Genomic DNA, 22177 nt, shown 5'->3' on the forward strand with positions numbered 1-22177 from the left:
ATGTCCATCCCAGACTCCCTGACTGTCCCTTCCCCCATCCTTCCCCCTGGTGACCATCAGGTTATTACAGAGTATTGAGCAGAGTTCCCTGGGCTGTCCAGCAGGTCCTTGCTGGTTCTCCATGTTAAACACAGCCGTGTGTCCATGTCCATCCCAGACTCCCTGACTATCCCTTCCCCCATCCTTCCCCCTGGTGACCATAAGTTCATTCTCTAAGTCTGTGAGTCTGTTTCTATTTCCTAAGTAGGTTCATTTGTATCATTTCTTTTTAGACTCCACATGAAAGGGCTGTCACACGGCGAGAAATTGCTTCCTAACGAGGGGGTGAGCCTTGTATGTCTGAGTGCATTCAAACACATCCCGGACCCTGGTCCCAAGAGCACTGAAGACAGGTCCAAACAGGGCTCAGAGGCTCAAGCCCGAGACCCGGCAGGTCTCCTCTAAACCCCCGCAGAGGGCGGTTCATCTTCACCGGCGCCAGCATCCTCCACTGGCGTCCACGGAAGCCAGACACATCTCTCAGGCCCTGACAGCGCTGCTCGGCATCCTTATGGAACGCATCACATCTCCAGTGGAAAGAACGGCTCGGTCACCCTGGGCAGAGCCAGCAGATTCCTCGTAATATGAACGGCTGTGCAACACGCCCGCCATCTGACTCTGGACAGCATCCCTAACTCGTCCCCGAAGGAGACAGACCAGTTTGCGGCCATGCAAGAAAGGCGCCCCTTCCCCAGTTCCATTTCAGTCCGCCAGCCTACTCCGCCAAAAAAAAAAAAAAAATCCTGAAAGATCAAATTTTCTTCTCTTAGGATATCCATTTAAAAGCTCAGTCCTGAGTCATCAAGTTATTTCTTTTTCTTTTTTTAAAAAAGTCTGTATTTAATCTGCAAACGCCGCAGGGGCCTTCGATGGGCCCCGTGAAGCTGGGATGACCTCTGGATCTAGGCACGGTGCTGTTTGCGGCGGGGCGGCCAAGCGCGTGAGCTTTCTGGGGACGTTTCCTCCAGTAAATGGCTCAGGGGGCGACTCAGAGAAAGGAGACCTGTAACTTCACAGGGGGTTGGGGAAAGGTGGGTGGCTCCGTGGGACAGAAACTGCCTGCCGAGGCAGGACACACGCAAGACTCGGGTTTGGTCCCTGGGTCGGGAAGGTCCCCCGGAGGAGGGCCTGGCATCCCACCGCAGCGTCCTCGCCCAGAGAGTCCCAAGGACGGAGCAGCCTGGCGGGCTGCAGTCCACGGGGTCTCAGAGAGCCAGGCGTGACTGAGTGAGTGAGCGCATACACACGCACATCTCATCTATATGTGCACCTTTTTTATCCATGTACACGCACACACACGTATCTGAGAAGTGGCTTTGGTTTCCAGCTAAGAAACACATGTGTGAAACCTATTTTTGAAAAAATCTGAGGCCACATCCCCCTCCCTGCTCCCAACCTGCCTTTTTACTTGGAGTCCGTGTGTTTAAACAAATGTGCCCCTAGAACAGATACTTTTCAGAAGCTGCGGTCGGTGTAGCTTGGACTCCGTGTGGAGTTCTGAGGGTAACTGACATATTTTCTCCAGAATCCCTTTTCCCTCTGAGCCTCCTGCTTGGTAGATGTTAAATGAGCATTACTGGAGAGAGCGCTCATTCCCGTGTGTTTACGCAGCTTGCTAATTTTAAGCAAGCACAGAGTGCGTTTATAAACGCCCGGCACCCCCTCCGTCGGAAGAAGCACAGGTTTGTCTGTCCGCAAGCCTTCCCCCGGCATGTCTGCATTTTTAAAATACAAGTCTGACCGAGATCTCCGAAAGGCATCTGAAAAATGTCTTCATGTGTATAAAGCCTTCATCTCCCCACGGCCGGACGGCTCAAAAATAGATGAAATGGGATTTCTGAAACGTTCCCAGAAAATCCCTTTTGGGCTAAAACTAACATTCGGTGCTAGAAAAGAATGGGAAATCATAAAATACTGAAACCAAGGGGGCTTAGGCTAGCATTATAATTTCAGTCAAAAGAATAGCCTTCTTATACGGACATGAAACTCATACTTGCGGTAGCGTGGGGAAATGTGATCGGGTGATGTGGAAAGGAGACAGCGTTTCGGTGACTTCCATCGCAAATCCAAAGCGCACCACCACAGATGTATGGGATTCTGGACCCCCTCTTTTTGGCAACAAAATGTTATCGTTAGGGTTTTTTTAAATTTTTAAATAAACGTTTATTAGAGAAAGAGTTACCAGCCTCTAAATGATCAAAAGTCACAGTTTGATACACCGATCCCGCTCTTGCCTCGTTTTATCAAGAAAAGTTTAACACTGTCACCTTTCTGAATCTTGCCAGCTCTGGGATAAGGCGAGTCTTTCTCTGAGCTCCACGAGAGGAAGATTTGGAAGCACTTGGTAACAAGACACCAACAGTGAGAGTTCGAACGCAGAGGAGAATGTAACACAGGAAACAGCTTCATCTGCTCCGTATATTTTAGACGTTGAAAAATGAAGTGCTTTGGACAAAAAGAAATATCAGATTTTTTCTCCCCCCACCCCCCGATTCCTGGAATGTTCTGCTAATGCTGAACTGAAAACAAATCGAAAGAGAAAAGGAGAACTTGAGAAAAATAATATACGTACTTAGAGTCTGTTTGGAGGGTGAAATGGCGTTTAGAAACAAATTGGGTAGCTGGGATGTTTCTATTTGGTTGCAAGCTGGCCGCTGATATCACCAGAATCTTTTTCATGCTTAAAAAATTAGGCTAGGTTACCGGTCTTCAGTTTCAATTAGATCACTGCAAAATGAAAAATCCAGACGCACCAAGATATTTTTAAGGTGTAGTATTTCCAGCATGCACAAACATTTACCCTGACCTTCCCTTGTGGGATGGGGTTTGTATTGCTGAGTGCCTCCTTTTTCTGCTAATCTGTTTCCCATCTCCGCGAGGCCGCTAGAGTTGTTACCCGTGTCCAAGTAATTCTATATTTTAGACAGGTGAGGTTAGAAATGACCAGTTTATCCTGTGGCCATGGGATACACCATCTATATTAATTTCCTCTTCATTTCTTCTGGCCGAGTCTACTATTTCTCTGAAATATTTTTATGATGATTAAACATGAGTCTTTAAATATTTAAACCACCCCCAAGAGTGTGTATGTTAATTTTGAAAACTGTGGCTGCATTTTCCATCAATCTTCCCACTGTTTCTTTTTTTTTTCTTCCTTTCCACTCCTTGCTTCAACCATCATCCTGGCATTGGTTTAAGGAATCCAGATCTCACCCTTTCTGTGGCTTGAACCGGTGTCTGGAGTTTTGGTTCTAGAATTCCATGTGTTCTGGGTACAAGTGCCTGGGAGCCTGTGTAATTAGCAACTCAAAGCTCCCTGGGACTTTTCTGTCTCTCTTGGGTAATACGAATCCTGAAGGTAGGCGGCACAGATTGGGACAGAGGCTCAAAGACGTTGTGCAGGTCTTTCTGCAGCTTTTTTTTCTTTCTGTTTTTGCTTTTCCTCGGGGACTTGTCAGGCTTCCCACGTGGTGCTAGTGGTAAAGAATGTGCCTGACGACGCAGGAGACCCAGAAGAGATATGGGTTCGATCCCTGGGTTAGAAAGATCCCCTGGAGGAGGGCGTGGCAACCCACTCCAGTATTCTTGCCAGGAAAATTCCCTGGGCAGAGAAGTCTGGCACATTCCATGCAGTTGCAGGAGAGGCAGGCACAGCTGAGCACCTGAGCCCCAGTGGGCATGATTGAGCAGCTGAGCACTAATGGCCTGTCACAAAATGGCTACTGTAGCTCCTGCCATCACGCCAACATTCCAGATGAGACGAATAAGAAAAAACAACCAACAACATGGCAAAGGGCTGAGTGGGGTTTATCAAGGGAAGCTATTCCCCTTTTATAGAATTTGTAAGCCCCACCTGACAACGCAGCTGTCCAGATGGAGGAGGGAGACTGGAAAACCAGAGAAAAGTGTGTATGTGGTCGGGTATCTGGTGAATCCTACAAAAAGGGAGTTGAGGAGTGAAGATGGTGAAAATACCGTCCTCCTGTTTCTTTTACCTATGGAACCGTGGTGCTGGTGGTCTAGTCGCTCAGGTGTGTCTGACTCACGATGTGCCGTGGGTGACGCTCTGTGGTTTCTCTCAGGGCAGAGAAAATAGCTGGTCTGAAAACAACAGACCCGAGGGCCCAGTTCCCTTTCTAAGTCCTCTTTCCAGAGCAAGACAGAAATATTCCCTAGAGCGGGACAAAGGTGGTGTGTGTCTCCTTTACTTTCAAGGCCCCCTCAGCACAAGGCTTGCAATTATTTTCCCATTAAGAAGTCAGACCAGGGAGAGAGGCTAACACGGGCGTAGGGCCTGAGAATTAATCAGCCTGGGAAAAGCTGGGTGACTCCTTGGACCCACGGGGGGCTGAGCCCATAGTCCAGGGACAGCCCTGAATTCCGGTTTATTCCTCTTGTCACACACACAGGATGACTTAAAAATAGCGTTTGCATCCGAAATGCTACCATCCGTCTTCCTGAAAGACTCCAAATTTCCCCAAACCGTTGCAAAGAGCTGGATTAAAAGTCTGGCCATCAATTCTGACCAGGGCACTATACCTCACCGATATGTGTTTCCAGGAAGACTTGGTGGGAGTCATCAGCTAGGCAAGCGCTCAGTAACTCAGCCGTGGCCGACCCCATGGACTGTGGCCCGCCCGGCTCCTCTGTCCACGGGCTTCTTCCCAGGCAAGAAAGAACACTGGAGTGGGTGGTCATGCCCTTCTTCACATCAGCTAGGGAAAGGTGCTCCTAAAAATGCATTTCCCCGGTGCATACATCCAAGGACCCTCACTGGCTCCCTGGGGCCGAGTCGGTAATTCCCCTTAATTTTGCTTCCAGTCTCACAAGCTTTCCATTGCATGAAGGAAAATTATCAGTGTTCTTAATACTGTATTTACTTGCAATATTTTCAGTGGGCCGTGAGTTAGGTTCCCTGAGATGAAAGATGATTTTAAAAATTGCTAAAGGTAATGATTTTTTATAGCTTAATTTAGATTATATTGAAAATTATGAGAGGGGGGAGAAAGTAAAAAAAAAAAAAAACTCAAGATCTCTGATACCTTAATAAACATCTCCTCGTGTTTGCAATTTAAATACTAACCTCCGTCATATATTTTGTGTATTCATATTTCAACAATAAGCATTCCTAGCATGGTAATATCTTTATTTCCATGCTGTGGCTTTAATATACCACAGAGGGGCTGGGAGCAATGTTCCACCCAGTAATTATTTCCGTTAGAACCAGCAGGCTTTAGAGCTAAGGGCTGTGGCACTTTTTCCTAGGTGGAAAAAAAAAAAAATTTGTTTTTTTCTTGCCTCTGCTTTAGATGAACAAGTGAAAAGAACTGATTCGAAGTAAGTCATCTTTGTTAATCCCAAACTCCTAATCTATTCCTTTTGCACATTTCCCCTTTGCTCACCATAAGTTTGATTTCAAAACCTGTGAGTCTGTCTTTGCTTTATAGAGAAGTTCATGAGGATCTACAGAGACATACAACTATATATAAATACAACAAGGACCTATGGTATAGTGCAGGGAGCTCTACTTAATAGTCTGTAATGAACTCTATGGGAAAAGAATCTAAAAAAGAAGAATATATGTGTATGTATAAGTGAACCACACGTCTAAAACAGAATGAAAATGTGCATGAAGTGACGTGTTAGTGGCTCAGTCATGTCTGACTCTTTGTGACCCACGGACTGAAGTCCACCAGGCCCCTCTGTCCATGGGATTCTCCAGGCAAGAGTACTGGAGTGGGTTGCCATGCCCTCCTCCAGGGGATCTTCCTGACCCAGGAATCGAACCCACATCTCCCATACTCCAGGCAGACTGTTTAATAGTAAGCCGCCAGGGAAGCCCACGTATAACTGAATCACAACACAGAATAACTCAATATGCTTTAATAACCTATATGGGAAAAGAATCTAAAAGGGAGTAGATACAGCCCTATGTATAACTGAATCATGAAACCAGTTCCTGGTGCTCAAAAGGTAGGGGACCACTAGTTGAGAGGAATGGAAATACATCAAGAAAGAGATGGGAGGAAAAAAATATCAGGCAAGAGACATGATAGGAAAAGATGGGGAAAAAATGCACCTTGTTTTAAACACCAAACATATGTACAGTGGAATATTACTCAACCATTAAAAAGAAAGAAATGATGCCGTTTGTAGCAACATGGATAGACTAAGAGATTGTCAGAGTCAGTGAAGTAAGTTGGACAAAGAAAGACAAATATCATATGCTATCACTTAAATGGAGAATCAAGAAAGGAATGATACCAATGAATTTACTTATAAAACATAAAGAGACTCACAGACCTAGAGAATGAACTCGTGGTTGCTGGGGGGAAGGATGGGGGAAGGGATAGTCAGGGAGTCTGGGATGGACATGGACACACGGCTGTATTTAACGTGGAGAACCAGCAAGGACCTGCTGGACAGCTCAGGGAACTCTGCTCAATGTCACGAGGCAGCCTGGATGGGAGGGGAGTTTGGGGGAGAATGGATATAAGTACATGTATGGCTGAGTCTGAGAACTGTGGACTTCCAGATGTTCAAGCTGGATTTAGAAATGGCAGAGGAACCAGAGATCAAATTGCCAACATCCGTTGGATCATTGAAAAAGCAAGAGAGTTCCAGAAAAACATCTGTTTCTGCTTCATTGACTACGCCAAAGTCTTTGACTGTGTGGATCACAACAAATTGTGGAAAATGCTTAAAGAGATGGGAATGCCAGACCACCTGATCCGCCTCCTGAAAAATCTGTATGCAGGTCAAGAAGAAACCATTAGAACAGAACATGGAACAACAGATTGGTTCCAAATTGGGAAAGGAGAACATCAAGGCTGTATACTGTCACCCTGCTTATTTAACTTATGTGCAGAATACATCATGAGAAATGCTGGGATGGATGAGGCACAAGCTGGAATCAAGATTGCTGGGAGAAATATCAATAACCTCAGATATGCAGATGACACCACCCTTATGGCAGAAAGTGAAGAGGAACTAAAGACCCTCTTGATGAAAGTGAAAGAGGAGAGTGAAAAAGTTGGCTTAAAGCTCAACATTCAGAAAACTAAGATCATGGCATCCGGTCCCATCACTTCATGGCAAATAGATGGGGAAACAGTGGAAACAGTGAGAGACTTTCTTTTCCTGGGCTCCAAAATCACTGCAGACGGTGACTGAAGCCAAGAAATTAAGACACTTACTCCTTGGAAGAAAAGTTATGACCAACCTAGACAGCATATTAAAAAGCCAAGACATGACTTTGCCGAGAAAGGTCTGTCTAGTCAAAGCTATGATTTTTCCAGTGGTCACGTATGGATGTGAGAGCTGGACTGTGAAGAAAGCTGAGCGCCAAAGAATTGATGCTTTTGAACTGTGGTGTTGGAGAAGACTCTTGAGAGTGCCTTGGACTGCAAGGAGATCCAACCAGTCCATCCAAAAGGAGATCAGTCCTGGGTGTTCATTGGAAGGACTTATGCTGAAGCTCTGATACTTCCTGATACACCTGATTCGAAGAACTGACTTGCTGGAAAAGACCATGATGCTGGGAAAGACTGAGGGCAGGAGGAGAAGGGGACGACAGAGGATGAGATTGTTGAATGGCATCACCAGCTCAATGGACATGAGTTTGAGTAAACTCTGGGAGATGGTGATGGACAGGGAGGCCTGGCGTGCTGACATCCATGTGGTTGCAGAGTTGGACACGACTGAGCAATTTCACTTTCATATATATACAAGCACCAGCATGATTCTCCTGGAAGCCCCTAGTAGGGTCACTAGAAAGTCAGATTTTCCCTTTTCATCTCTAGAACTCAGAATGCCTATAGGGAGACCCCACAGGAATGAGTTTGGTGTTGTTATTAAGTGTTAGTCACTCACTTATGTGCAACTCTTTGCCGCTCCATGGACTGTAGCCTGCCAGGCTCCTCTATCCACGGGATTCTCCAGGCAAGGATACGGGACTGAACAGCCATTCCCTTCTCCAGGGTAATCCTCCTGGCCCAGGGATTGAACCTGGGTCTCCTGCACAGAAGGCAGATTCTTTACTGTCTGAGCTACCAGCTGGTTAGCTGCTTGGAATGAATGAGTAACTACACAGGGTCCCTGAATCTCATTTCCCTGTGGCGAAGATGAGATGCTTATTTGTTGTTTTTCTCTGCAGGAGGAAAGAAAAAGAAAAAAAGCCAATATAAGGTCCCATAGCACCGGCAGAGTTTGGCAGTGATGGTTTCATAGGAGGGCTGGGTGGTAATTACATGAGGTTAGCTCGGATCAAAATTCTCTGCAGCAGGTGCGTCTTGCCCTAGACCTGATAAGAAAGAAGTGGTTCCCCTCACCTCCCCTTTCATTGGAATGTGCCTTTGAGTAGAAATAACTTCCCCTGGCACCCCACCCTCCACACACACACACACACACACACACACACACACACACACACACACACACACACACACACACACACCAGCATGCATCTGCATCTCCCGTCTCATCCTGAATGCGCCTAATGCGATTCAATCTCCTTCTCCCGGCGGTACCATTAATATTTTAATTTAATCAGAATTTCTTGAACTCGCTTGCCATCCCAAGTAACCTAGTTACCTGTCAGCCTGCATCAGCTTGTCATATTAGAAGGAATTGTCCCCTGAATCTAATCTACTTTAAATGATTCCAGGGTGTGCCTGTCTATAAATCATAGCACGGCCGCGCTGACACGGGGAGGCGTGCGTGTGGGTAAACACGGCAGGCAGGTTCTGCACCAGCCAGGGACGGGGCAGGGGATGGGGCCTTATCTCTTTCTCCTCAATTCCTTTTTGACTTTTTGTTCTGTTCCTGGGGTTCTCAAGTAAGGATACTGAAGTGGTTTGCCAACCCATTTGCCAGTGGACCACCAGAGTTTTTGTCAGAACTGTCCACCATGACCCGTCCATCTTGGGTGGTCCTACATAGCATGGCTTGTAGTTTCACTGACTTATGCAAGGCTGGAAAAGACCCTGATGCTGCGAAAGGTTGAGGGCAGGAGGAAAAGGGGATGACAAGGGTGAGATCATTGGATGGCATCACTGACTCAATGGACATGACTTTGAGCAAGCTCCAGGCGATGGTGAAAGACAGGAAAGCCTGGCGTGCTGCAGCCCATGGGGTCGCAAAGAGTTGGACACAACTTAGTAACTGAATAGCACGTTGGTCCCTGAGCTTCAGGAGGAAAGAATGTTCTCTTTATATAGAAAAACACGATAAAGGTAAGTGCCACATGGGGTTGCCCAGGTAGGACAGGTTGACTTTCCATGGTGAATTTGGGGACAACTGTCTAGCTTGGGAACAGAGTGGCCCAGCCTCTGGGCTTCTCACGTGGCTCAGTGGTAAAGAATCTGCCTGCCAATGAAAGAGATGTGTTTGATTACTATGCTGGGAAGTTCCCCTGGAGCAAGAACTAGAAATCAACAGTATTCTACCCTGGAAAATCCCATGGACAGAGGATACTGGTGGGCTGGACTTCATGGAGTGAATAAGAGTCAAACACAATTAAAATCTGACAGAGAGAAGGATGTTGTGAGGTAAAATCTGACAGAAACTAGAGGGTTCTGATGAAAATTTGACTGAGACTAGGGGGTTCTGAGGGAAAATCTGACCAAAAGAAGGAGGATCTGAGGTAAAATTTGACAGAAATTAACGGGTTATGAGTTAAAATCTGACAGAAAGGACAAGGTTCTCAGGGGAAAACTGACAGAAACTATGGGATTCTGAGGTAAAATCTGACAGAAAGAAGATTCTGAGGTAGAATCTGACAAAAACTAGGGGGTTCTGAGGTAAAAACAGACAGACTATAGGTGTTCTGAAGTAATAGCTGACAGAGACTAGGGGATGCTGAGGTAAAATCTAACTGAAAGAGGAGGTTCTGAAGTAAAATATGATAGACTTAGGGGGTTCTTAGGTAAAATCTGACATAAACTAGGTGGTTCTATGGTAAAACCTGACAGTAACTAAGGGGTTCTGACGTAAAATTTGAAAGAAACTAGGGGGTCCTGAGGTAAAATATGACAGAAAGAGGAAGGTTCTGAGGTAAAAACCTGACAGATATTAAGGGATTCTGAGTGAAAATCTGACAGAAAGAACAAGGTTCTAATGTAAAACATGACAGAAACTATGGGATTCTGAGGTAAAATCTGACAGAAACTAGGGGGTTTGGAGGCAAAATCTGACAGAAAGAGGTTTTGATGTAAAATCTGACAGAAATGAGGGATTCTGAGGTAAAATCTGAGAAGAAACTAGGAGGTTCTGAGGTAAAATTTGACAAAAGTTCAGGGGTTCTGAGCTAAAATCTGACAGAAACTAGGAGGTTCTTAAGTAAAATCTGACAGAAACTAGGGGTTTTGAGGTAAAATCTGACAGAAAGGAGGTTCTGAGGTAAAATCTGACAGAAATGAACATTCACAAAACTAAGATCATGGCATCCAGTCCCATCACTTCATGGCAAACAGATGGGGAAACAGTGTAAACAGTGACTGACTATTTTTCTGTGCTCCAAAATCACTGCAGATGGTGACTGCAGCCATGAAATTAAAAGACGTTTACTCCTTGGAAGGAAAGTTATGACCAACCTAGACAGCATATTAAAAAGCAGAGACATTACTTTGCCAACAAAGTTCCATCTAGTCAAGGCTATGATTTTTCCAGTGGTCACGTATGGATGTGAGAGTTGGACTGTGAAGAAAGCCGAGCGCCAAAGAATTGATGCTTTTGAACTGTGGTGTTTTAGAAGACTCTTGAGAGTCCCTTGGACTGCAAGGAGATCCAACCAGTCCATCCAAAAGGAGATCAGTCCTGGGTGTTCATTGGAAGGACTGATGCTGAAGCTAAAGTTCCAATCCTTTGGCCACCTGATGTGAAGGGCTGACTTATTTGAAAAGACCCTGATGCTGGGAAAGATTGAAGGCAGGAGGAGAAGGGAACGACAGAGGATGAGATGGTTGGATGGCATCACCGACTCAGTGGTCATGGGTTTCGGTGGACTCCGGGAGTTGGTGATGAACAGGGAGGCCTGGCATGCTGTGGTTCATGGGGTCTCAAAGAGTCGGACATGACTGAGTGACTGAACTGAACTTGATGGACAAAAAGAAGGTAGTTCTGAGGTATAATCTTCTTTCTGTCAGATTCTATCTTACAGTGCCTTAGTTTCCATCTGATATTATCTCAGAACCTATTTTGTTATGTCACATTTTCCTGTGAACCTACTTCTTTCTCCTAAATTTTCTATCAGAATTTCCTTCTCTGTTAGATATTACCTCACAACCTTCTTCTTTCTGTCATTTTTACCTCACAAGTTTGTTCTGTCTCATATTTTATCTCAAAATCTTTTTTTCTTCCAGATTTGACCTCACAGCCTCCAACTTTATGTCACATTTTGCCTCAGTACATCCAACTCTCAAAGTTTACCTCTGTACTTCATTATTTCTGTCAGATTTTTTCTCTGAATCTTCTACTTTGTTAGTTTCCCTTCAGAACTGCTACTTTCTGTCAAGTTTTACCTCTGAACCTCCATCTGTCTGTCATTTTTACCTTAGAATCTTATTTCTGCCAGATTGTACCTCAGTATCCTCTACTTTCTATCAGATTTTACCTCAGAACCACCTTGTTTCTGTTAAATTTTACCTTAACACCTCCAACTTTCTATCAGACTTTGCCTCAAAACTTCTTTATGTCTGGTTTTACCTAGAATCCACTAATATCTGTTAGATTTTACCTCAGAACCCCCTACTTTCTCTCAGATTTTACCTCAGAACCTCCTTTCTTCTGTCAGTTTTTATTTCAGAACTTCCTTCTGTCAGATTTTACCTCAGAACCCACTATATTTTGTCAGATTTTACCTCAAAGCCTCCAAATTTGTGTCACATTTTACCTCACAATCTGATATTTTCTGTCAGATGGTACCTCAAAACCTCTTTTTTCTCAGAACCTCCTTCTTTCTGTCAGATTTTACCTCAGAATGTGTTTCTTTTTTTCAGATTTTCCAGAGAGCCTCTTTTTTCTGTCAGATTTTACCTTGGGTCCTCTTTTTTTCTTCCTGGTAATACCTCTGAATCTCCCTCCTTCTTTCATTTTTATCTCAAAACTTCCATCCTCTGCATCCTCTATCAGGTTTTACCTTAGAACCTCCTTTTTTTTCTATCAGATTTAACCTCAAATCCTTCTACTTTATTTAGAAGTCTGTCAGATACACACCAACACAGACTCGTAAAATCATACCCATTTTATATCTTCTACCACTCATTCTATCAGCGTTGCTTTCCTGCTCTGCAGAAAGAAAAATTTTAAACCGGGTTTGTGAGAAGGAATTACATTAGTTCTTTCCCTTCAACGGCATTTTTGCAATGATAACTCCATTTTTCAACTTTTCCAAGTTTAAGGGTAAACTGGACCATTTTTTCTCGGTTTCTCCCTTAGTTGAATTTCCACCTCACTTGGGGAAAATTATTTGCAGGGTTTTTTTTTTGCTGACACAGTTTTTAAAACCCACTTTTGCCTTGGTGGGTCCATGGTGCAAAGGGTAAGTACATGTATTGTATGTAATCAAACTTGTATTTCTAGCAAGGTGCAAGACCAGAAGAATTAAGAATGTGTATGTGGCAGCAAGAGCGCTTGATCATTTCCTCTGGTTGTGTATTATTGGCTCTTCCTAGAATGAAGGGACTTGGTGCTGTAGTGGATAATTGATGTGAATTTTATTGTTTGCCTTTCAAAGACTGGGTCAACCCTTGAAAATATCATAAAACAGTCAGGCACCCACCAGGAACTGAAGTTCTGTGGGCATGGATGTCAGGCTGTGCTCCAGACCTGCCCCCATTTCCACAGATCTGCACAGCATCCCTGGGAGATTCGTTTGGAAAACTGAAAAGTCCTCTCCTCTCTGTGGATTGCATTGCAAATGAGCTTCTTCTCTGGAGGTGCCGTGGAGGACCTCACAGAATTTAACCTTTCCTTTCTCCAGGCTTCCCTGTGTTTATGAAGTCACACAGAAGATAAGAATCAGAAAGTGCCACATATTGGCGTGTATATGTATTTATTATCATGCAGATATGTTTATTGGGGAAGGAAATGGCAACCCACTTCATATTCTTGCCTGGGAAATTCCATGTACAGAGACGCCTGGAGGGCTACAGTCCATGGGATCACAAAGAGTTAGACACAACTTAGAGGCTAAACAACAGCAACAGATATATTTCTCATCCAAAACCAAAATAATTGCAGCCATGAAATTAAAAGACGCTTGCTCCTTGGAAGAAAAGCTATGACAAACCTAGACAGTGTATTAAAAAGCAGAGACATCACTTTGCCGACAAAGGTCCATTTAGTCAAAGCTATGGTTTTTCCAGTGGTCATGTACAGATGTGAGAGTTGGACCATAAAGAAAGCTGAGCACCAAAGAACTGACACTTTTGAACTGTGGTGTTGGAGAAGACTCTTGAGAGTCCCTTGGACTGCAAGGCGATCCAACCAGTCCATCCTCAAGGAAATCAGTCCTGAATATTCATTGGAAGAACTGATGTTGAAGCTGAAGCTCCAATCCTTTGGCCACCTGATGCGAAGAGCTGACTCACTGGAAAAGACCCTGCTGCTGGGAAAGACTGGAGGCAGGAGGAGAAGGGGACGACAGAGGATGAGATGGTTGGATGGCATCACCGACTTGATGGACATGACTTTGAGCAAACTCCGGGAGATGATGAAGGACAGGGAGGCCTGGTGTGCTGAGTCCATGGGGTTGCAAAGAGTTGGACACGAGTGAGCGACTGAACAATAGCGTTTATGATCAGAGGCGGCTTGGTCCAACAAGATGACTGGGTTGTAAACGTTCAAGGTGGCTCACGGAAAGAGCAAGTTTCTTCATGCAGGGGCTGGCACGTGCATAAGACCACCAGTACTCCTTTCTGATGCCGACGACCTGTTTCCTGGATATGAGTAGGTGGTCAATTTGGCACTCAGGACGCCAGGCGTCCGAGACAAACGCAATGCATAAATTATTTGCAAGCTCAAGTACCAGCAATTTGTCTTTTTATGAGCCTGTAACAATGTCCCCAGGGATGCGTGTATGAATTTCTGGAGATCATTGCATTTTCATAGCCTTGGCAGAGGCCAGAAGGTGCTGCTTTCGATTTGGAATGTCTCCACTCATAACTAAGAGTCATTTGGGTGGTTTTTTTTTTTTTTAATGTCTGATTTTTTTTTTTTTTTTGCATGAAATATGGATAGCCTAATCCTTGCTGAGAAGTCTTCAAGGGGGCTTTTTTGGGAATGAAAATTAGACTCTGGTGCTTTCAGAAACACGTCGGGTGCCGGAGTGTGTTATCAAATCTTCAAACGTCTGTGTGCTCCTGTCTGTCTGCTGATTCCTGAAGACGGGTTTGCAGAACTAATGTGCTCCGGGGTTGAGGGAGATTTATTTCGGAACAAGGAGGGTGAGCCAGGCTGCAGGTAAGAACCCAGGGCGGGAACCCTGCCTGCTGTCTTCACAGGGCAGCTGTTGTTTGCGATACCACCGATGGGAAAAACTGACCAAGTGCAGAAGGGGAGCCCTGTCCCCTCTGGCAGGAGACGTTCCCCAGGTCTCGGGACCTGATTTCTGAATATTGAAGATGGCCGAACAGGAGGAAGGGGCCGTTGAGAACAAGGACCCCAGTCTTGGAAATTTCACGGTCAAGACGTGTAGCTGCTGTGTTCCTTGAGGCTGCCATGATAAAAGTGTCACAAACCAGGGGGATTAAACAAAAGAATTCCATCCTCCCTTCGCCCTTGGGGGGCTTCCATGGTGGCTCCATGGTGAAGAATCTTCCTGCAATGCAGGAGACCTGGGTTCGATCCCTGGGTCGGGAAGATCCCCTGGAGGAGGAAATGACAACCCACTCCAGTATTCTAGGCTGGGAAATCCCCTGGACAAAGGTGCCTGGTGGGTTACAGTTCATGGGGTCACTAAGAGTCAGACATGATTTAGCAAGTAAACCACACCCGGTGTATAACAGAATGCAGAGTATAATGTGTTCCATCCATACGTGTGATATCACATATGTGTGACATGTGTGTGCACGTCTGTAGATACACATACGATGGACACACACAATGAACCCGTGAAATAAGGAAGGTCTCACCATCTCATAGAAACCGGAGCACGGCTGAGATTAGCTCAGGAGACACGGACCCAGAAGAGGCACGTGGGACCCTCCCTCCCGGTTGTTGGAACCAATCCATTTCTCAACATGAGCAACATAACGAGAGGTCGTGTGTAAACACCTCTGTGCTCAGTCCCTCAGGCATGTCCGACTCTCTGCGACCCCGTGGACTGCAGCCCGCCAGGCTCCTCTGTCCCTGGGATTCTCCAGGCAAGGATACTGGAGTGGGTTGCCATGCCCTCCTCCAGGGCATCTTCCCAACCCAGGGATCAAACCCGTAGCTATGGGGTTAGTACTACCAGCCCTCTTCTGCACCTGGGCCAGGCTGCCTGGACAGATGACAGGAAATGAGATTTCGAGCAGCTGAATAACAAATACAGCAGCTGTGCGCTCCTGCACTCTGCCCCGTCTTACTCTCGATCGCAAGGGAGAGACACAGACACGGAGAAGTCACGGGAGGGAGGCGGCCACCAGCCCAGGGACGGACGCCTGGAGCCTCCAGAAGCTGGAAGAGGTGGGAGGGACCTTCCCTGGAGCCTCTGCAGAAGCCCAGTCCTGGGACCCCTTGACCTCAGATATCTGACCTCCAGGACGTGGGGGGAGATGGATGGAGGTGGATTTCAGCTCCCCAGTTTGGGGTGCTCTGTTACGGCCGCCCACCTGCCGCAGAGCGAGTCTTGGTGAGTCTTGGTGGCCAGCTTGCCCCACGGAAGGTGAACGTCCTGTCCCCCCTCCCCAGGTGAAGGATCAGACGTCCCTCCCCTCAGCCCCCTCAGGGATGACGAGCATCTGGCTAAGATCCGAGGCACTTCCGAAATGCGCCAACACGTTGGCCACCTGATGCCAGGCCCGGGCGACGGGGAAGGACGGGGAGGCCTGGCGCGCCGCAGTCCATGGGGTCGCGGAGTCGGACAGGACTGAGCGACCGAACAAGCAAAGCGGCCACACACCCCAGCGCCCTCACGACTGTCTTATCGTCGTGAGACGCGGAGACCCTAATTGTGCTCGCTTGTGACGACAACGCCGTGAAACCAATTTACACCGCAAGGAAAACCAACCACACGTGTTCCTCTACTTACGCGAGGACCAGCTGATGAGAAAGAAAATCCCACAGACACAGTGGTCAGGAAAACAGGAGGACGGGTCCCACCCCTTCTCTACAGACGCTCAGAGCGCCTGCCCTGCGAAAGCGAGCGTGCTTGCTCTCACACGGCCCCAAATGTTTCAGCGTCTTTCCTCCGTCAAACGTAAGCCATAAGGAAAAAACAAATTGCAGTGCTTGAAGCAACAGAACACAGAATGCAAACCCCGAGACGAACGCTGAGCACCGCGGCTACGTCAGGAACCGCCCGCCGCCAGGTGAGCCTCCTCGGGCAGCCGGACAGGTGAAGGAATTTGAGATTCTTTTCTAAAAGCCACGATAACCACGGCACTGGGAGGTGATTAGCAAAGTACAGACAGGACCTAACTGGTGTTCTAGAGAATTCTGACATGGGAGAGGAGAACGGCTTGCAGGGAAAACATCAAGAGCAGAGCGGTCATCCAGGAGGAGGTGTCCGCTCTAAACCCGTGGGAACAAAAATGAATACTTGAAGGAAAGCTGTTTCTCTGCTCATAGCTCTTCCGACACCCAAAGCGTAGGTTTTCCACACAGAACAGCCTTCTGGGTCTCTTCAGACACTTGCTGGGTGCCCTACGGTTCAGTTCAACCCCGATATGAGCTGACTTAGTGCAGACCCCAAGGGGGTAAAGGGCTCAGCCCCCCAGGACGCCCCGAGTTCAACTCCAGCCACAGGGGGTGGGCCTCCGGGTCACTCACTTCTGTCCAGCGTGACTCTAACCGCAGGGTCCCCACGACCCGCTCCTCACAGACCTTAGGGAACACCTGACTTGCTGTTTATCCTCAAGGGGCCAACAGCCTCAGGAAGAGAGGACGCCCGAGACCCGGGCAGGTCAAGAGCTTCTGTCTCCGTGGAGTCTGGGGGCAACACGCTCCCAGCTTGCGGGCGGGCTCCCCGACCCTCGAAGCTCTGAACCCCTTCATTGGCAGTTTCCGTGGGGCTTCCGTTAGGTCAGACTGCGTAAATCCCTGGCCGTCGGTAGCAACTCAATCCACGGTCCCTCTGCCCTCCGTGGAGGCTGGGGGTGGATGAAGAGGGCCAACTCTCTGACCACGTGGTTGGTTCTGCCGGCACCCAGCCCGCACCTCCAAGAGCCACCTCATTAGCATAAGCCCAGGTGTGGCCGGGCTTGTTCTGAGCAACCAAGGATGCTCTTCTCACCTGCATAACCCAGGAAGCTCCTGGGGCTTCCCCAGTGTCCAGCGGCTAGCACTCCATGCTTCCACTACCTTGGGCATGGGTTTGATCCCTGGTCAGGGAACTATGATTCCCATATGACGCTTTGTGAGGCCAGAAAAAGAAAAAGAAAACAAAGAGAAACGTTTAACCGATGGACACGTCATTCACTCAAACCAATTGCAGCAGAGGGGGAGAAACTTTCCTATATCCTCTTATGTTCTGACCTGAGGGCTGCGAATTAAAGTGATTATATGCATTGTTATATATATTGTTATATGTATATAGTGTATATATATACATTGTATATATATAGTTATATATTGTTATATATATATTTATATTGTTGTTGTATATATTGTTATATATATATATATATAGTATATATATTGTTATATATATATGCATTGTTTCCAATGCATATAAGGCCTTTCAGAAAAGAAGGTTTTTAACCTCAAGGAAGTCTGGACTGGGGGCTTTCTATACCATTTAAACAAATGGTGATCAATTTATGAAGTGACAAGACACAGGAAATGGAGTTTTGGGGCTTCCAGGAAGGTACATTATGGGAAGTTACGTATTTAGGAGAATCTAATGACCGATAAGGGTCAGTCCTAAAGGAAATCACCTGGAATATTCACTGGAAGGACTGGTGCTGAAGCTGAAGCTCCAATCCTTTGGCCACCTGATGCGAAGAACTGACTCATTGGAGAAGACCCTGATGCTGGGAAGTATTGAGGGCAGGAGAGAAGGGGACGACAGAGGATGAGATGGTTGGATGGCATCACCGAATCGATGGACATGAGCTTGAGTAAACTCCGGGAGATGGTGAAGGACAGGGAGGACTGGCATGCTGCAGTCCAAGGGGTCGCAAAGAGTTGGATGTGACTGAGTGATTGAACGACAACAGGTATAAAGTGGCTGGCGTGGGAGTAAGGTGGCCACAGAGAGAGAAGTGACTGAAACTTCTCTTGTGACCAGCTGGCCGCGGTAGGCAGAGAGACCAAGCGTGCAGAAGGAAACAGACTTCACCCTGAACGAAATATCCACTGGGATTAGTGGGCTGCAAAGCCCCTGCTACGGACTCTTCATGGATCGACACCAGGCTCGAATCACGTCTCTGTGAGTCCTCGGTGGGTCAGATGGAAATGCCCCCACATCCCCGGCTGCTCACGGTGCAAAGTCACCTCTCGGCTTAGCTGGAGTCCTTTTACTTTTATTTTTTTCTCAAAAAGTTACACTTGCTCCCACCCTTTTCCTCCTCGAGGTCATTAGCTGGGGCTTGAGAAGGGCCATAACTCTAATTGTCGTCCCTGTTGGGAGGGGGTGGTTTGGGAGGCGGGGCGCCCAGCCCTGCCGTGACCTTGCTCCAAGTGCCAAAGAAAATGCTGGACTGCCTCCCATTTTGTTCATTCTCGTTTTCCTGCCCACTTAACAAAATTATATTCAATGAGCTGTGGGAGAAATCCACAATTACGGGCCATGTAATACAATTTCTGGTATATATTCAGGAAAGGGGGGGGAGTCCTACATTTTCTTTCATTTCTGTCAAAATCAATCAAATTGTACGAAACGGAACATAATCTCTCAGAAAGAGAACGAGGCATTTCCAGTGAAATAAGCCTCCTCTACATGGTAACACACACATATTTAAGAGGTGTCTGTTTTAGTTTTTTTAATCATGCCTAATTAGTTTTTTTTTTTTTTAATCACGCACACAACGAAGACTCTCGCCTGCATAATTTATGACATAGAGGGACCGGTGTCAGAAATCAAATGTTGTAAATTAAAAATAACAAGTTTGAGGCGAGTGATTCAATTAAAACCCTCGAAAACATTGGATTATGCATAATTGAGAGGTTGTGCGCGGGCCTGCATGTCACGCTTGTCAGTTTGGATGGAAAGATTGGATTGGGGATGTCAGGGGTGTTTAAATCAAGTCAGTTTAAAAAAATGGGAAAACAAAGATGATATTTATTATTAACTTGCAGTTTCAAAAATGACACCAAGAGGTCTTTAAACCGAATGCTTAGATGGGCAGCCTTTATTTCGAGGGTAAAGTCCGCAACACATCGGCGATCAGCTGGCTGAGAGCATGGTTCTGACTGGTGGGCCTTGACCGTCTAGGCAGGGCCTCTCTGGACAGACCGTAAGAAAACCGCAGAATCCCCTGTCATCCGTTCAGTCCCGCCTCTGCAGTTTCTCTGAATAATGAAGCTGTCTCTACTTACTCTTTTCCAAAAACGTGTACGCAGGGTCTTGGCACAGACTTACGACTGTCTGCATCGCAGGGCAATTTCCCAACCGGGAAGAGTCAACTCGATCAATCGCAGCTCAAAAAGACAGGGATGGCAGGAGAAACTTCTGCAGGAGGACAGGTGCTAGGAAGATGGGAAGGTCAGCTTTGGGGGCCTCGCTGTGAAGAATGGGTTGTGGGCCCCAAGGGAGACGGGAAGGCGTGGAATTTGTCCCCACCAAAGGTGGTGTGGAGGGGCTGGTGGGAAACAATCCACCTTCACGGCAGGAGACACAGGTGACGCGGGTTCGATCCCTGGGTCGGGAGGATGCCCTATGGGGTCTAGAATCCTTTGTGTAAAAGGGTTGTCTCACAGCAGAGCTCAGACAGCCCTGATCACTGACCTCAGATCGTGACTTTTTCAGGGCGGGTTCTCAGCGGGACTTCCCAGTGAGTGGATTCTGCCTTCCTGCAAGTGTCTGAGTTTCTGGGGTGGGATCGGCAGACAAGGGTCAGTGGGAAGCACCGTCTTCGGGGGGTGAAGCCTTGGACGGAGGCTCAGCCTGCCCACGGGGCGGGGAGGGTGCCTCCCTTGGTTGGGTTCTCGGGGATGGAGCCCGTGGAACGCTTGAGGCCGTCGCCAAGACTGATGTGATGAACCCAAGCTTCAGGGAGACTCCAGGCAAGGAGGTAAAGGTGGGTACAGGTGGTTTCAGGTAGTGGTGAGCTCTTGGAGTCTAGCAGGCTATGGTGCACGGGGTCTCAAAGGGTCAGACACGACTGAAGCGACTTTGCGCCCATGCACGCACCAGCTCTGGGAAGGACCTGAAATCCTGACTGAACTACGTGCAGCCTGGCATGCTGCAGTCCACGGGGTCGCAAAGAGTCGGACGCGGCTGAGTGACGGCACAGCAGATGCTCTCAAAATTAGTTACTTGTGACTAGGACTTGCAACTACCATGGGTGCTGTATATTGATTTGTTTTAAATCCAGCGGCCTTGCTAAATTCTCCATATTAATTCTGATTTTTATCCGTAACTGTTAAATGGTCATATCGACATTTATATTATGCACGAGGAACGAAAGTTTTACTCCTTTTCTGGTGTATATATTTTTTATAATTTTTAGTAGTTTATGTTTTTAAGTAGTTTGGCTAAGACCTCCTAGACTATATTAAAATGAACTCGGGGAGAGTTGGGTCCTTACCCGGCAACTCATCTTTAAGGCTCTAAAGATTTAAAGTGAAAGAGAGAGTGTTAGTTGCTCAGTCATGTACGAGTCTCTTAGAAACCCCACGGACAGGCTCCTCTGTCCATGGAATCCTCCAGGCAAGAATACTGGAGTGGGCTGCCATTTCCTTCTCCAAAAGAGGGGGAAGACAGAGTCTTGGGTCTGGTGCCTTTGACCACTTGGCCATCCTGACATGACAGTAAACACTTTGTGGTTATAAGCTTTCAGCATTTCACCATTGCGTGTGGCAATAGCTGTAAATCTTTTGTAAACATCTCATCAGATTCAGGACAGCAGCTACTATTTCTAGCTTGCCCAGGTATTTATTTATAGGTTGATTTGCTTGTTTTCATCATGAATGAATGGTGACTTTTATCCATTTATCTGCACTCATGGAGAGAACTATGTGATGTTTCACTTTTTATACTGTTAATGTGATCATTCATTCTTCATTCTGAAAATAAACCTGACTCAGTATGAGATATTATCTTTTTTACATTGTTAATGTTTCATTGATTATTGTTCCATGTTTGCAAGAGACATTACACTGTCTTTTTTGTTCCTAGGTGAACAAAAATGCCAGTGAACAGGCTATGCCACTTACATGAAAAAGAGTTGTGACTGCATCCTCTTTTCCTAACTTCTGGAATATTTTGAGTAATATTAGCATTATTTAATTCTTAAATATTTGGTAGAATATAAGCGTAAAGCCTTTTTGGGTGAAGAATTCTTCGTGTTCAGTTCAGTCGCTCAGTCGTGTCTGACTCTTTGCGACCCTGTAGACTGCAGCACGCCAGGTCTCCCTGTCCATCACCAACTCCTGGAGCTCGCTCAAACTTGTAGCCATTGAGTCGGTGATGCCATCCAACCATCTCATCCTCTGTCGTCCCCTTCTCCTCCTGCCCCCAATCCCTCGCAGCATCAGGGTCTTTTCCAATGAGTCAGCTCTTCACATCAGGTGGCCAAAGGATTGGAGTTTCAGCTTCAGCATCAGTCCTTCCAATGAACACCCAGGACTTATCTCCTTCAGGATGGACTGGTTGGATCTCCTTGCAGTCCAAGGGACTCTCAAGAGTCTTCTCCAACACCACAGTTCAAAAGCATCAATTCTTCGGCACGCAGCTTTCTTCACAGTCCAACTCTCACATCCATACACGACCACTGGAAAAACCATAACCTTGACTAGATGGACGTTTGTTGGCAAAAGTCAACATTTACATATT

This window comes from Muntiacus reevesi, chromosome X (assembly GCF_963930625.1).
Source record: "Muntiacus reevesi chromosome X, mMunRee1.1, whole genome shotgun sequence".
In the NCBI taxonomy this organism is placed as follows: domain Eukaryota; kingdom Metazoa; phylum Chordata; class Mammalia; order Artiodactyla; family Cervidae; genus Muntiacus; species Muntiacus reevesi.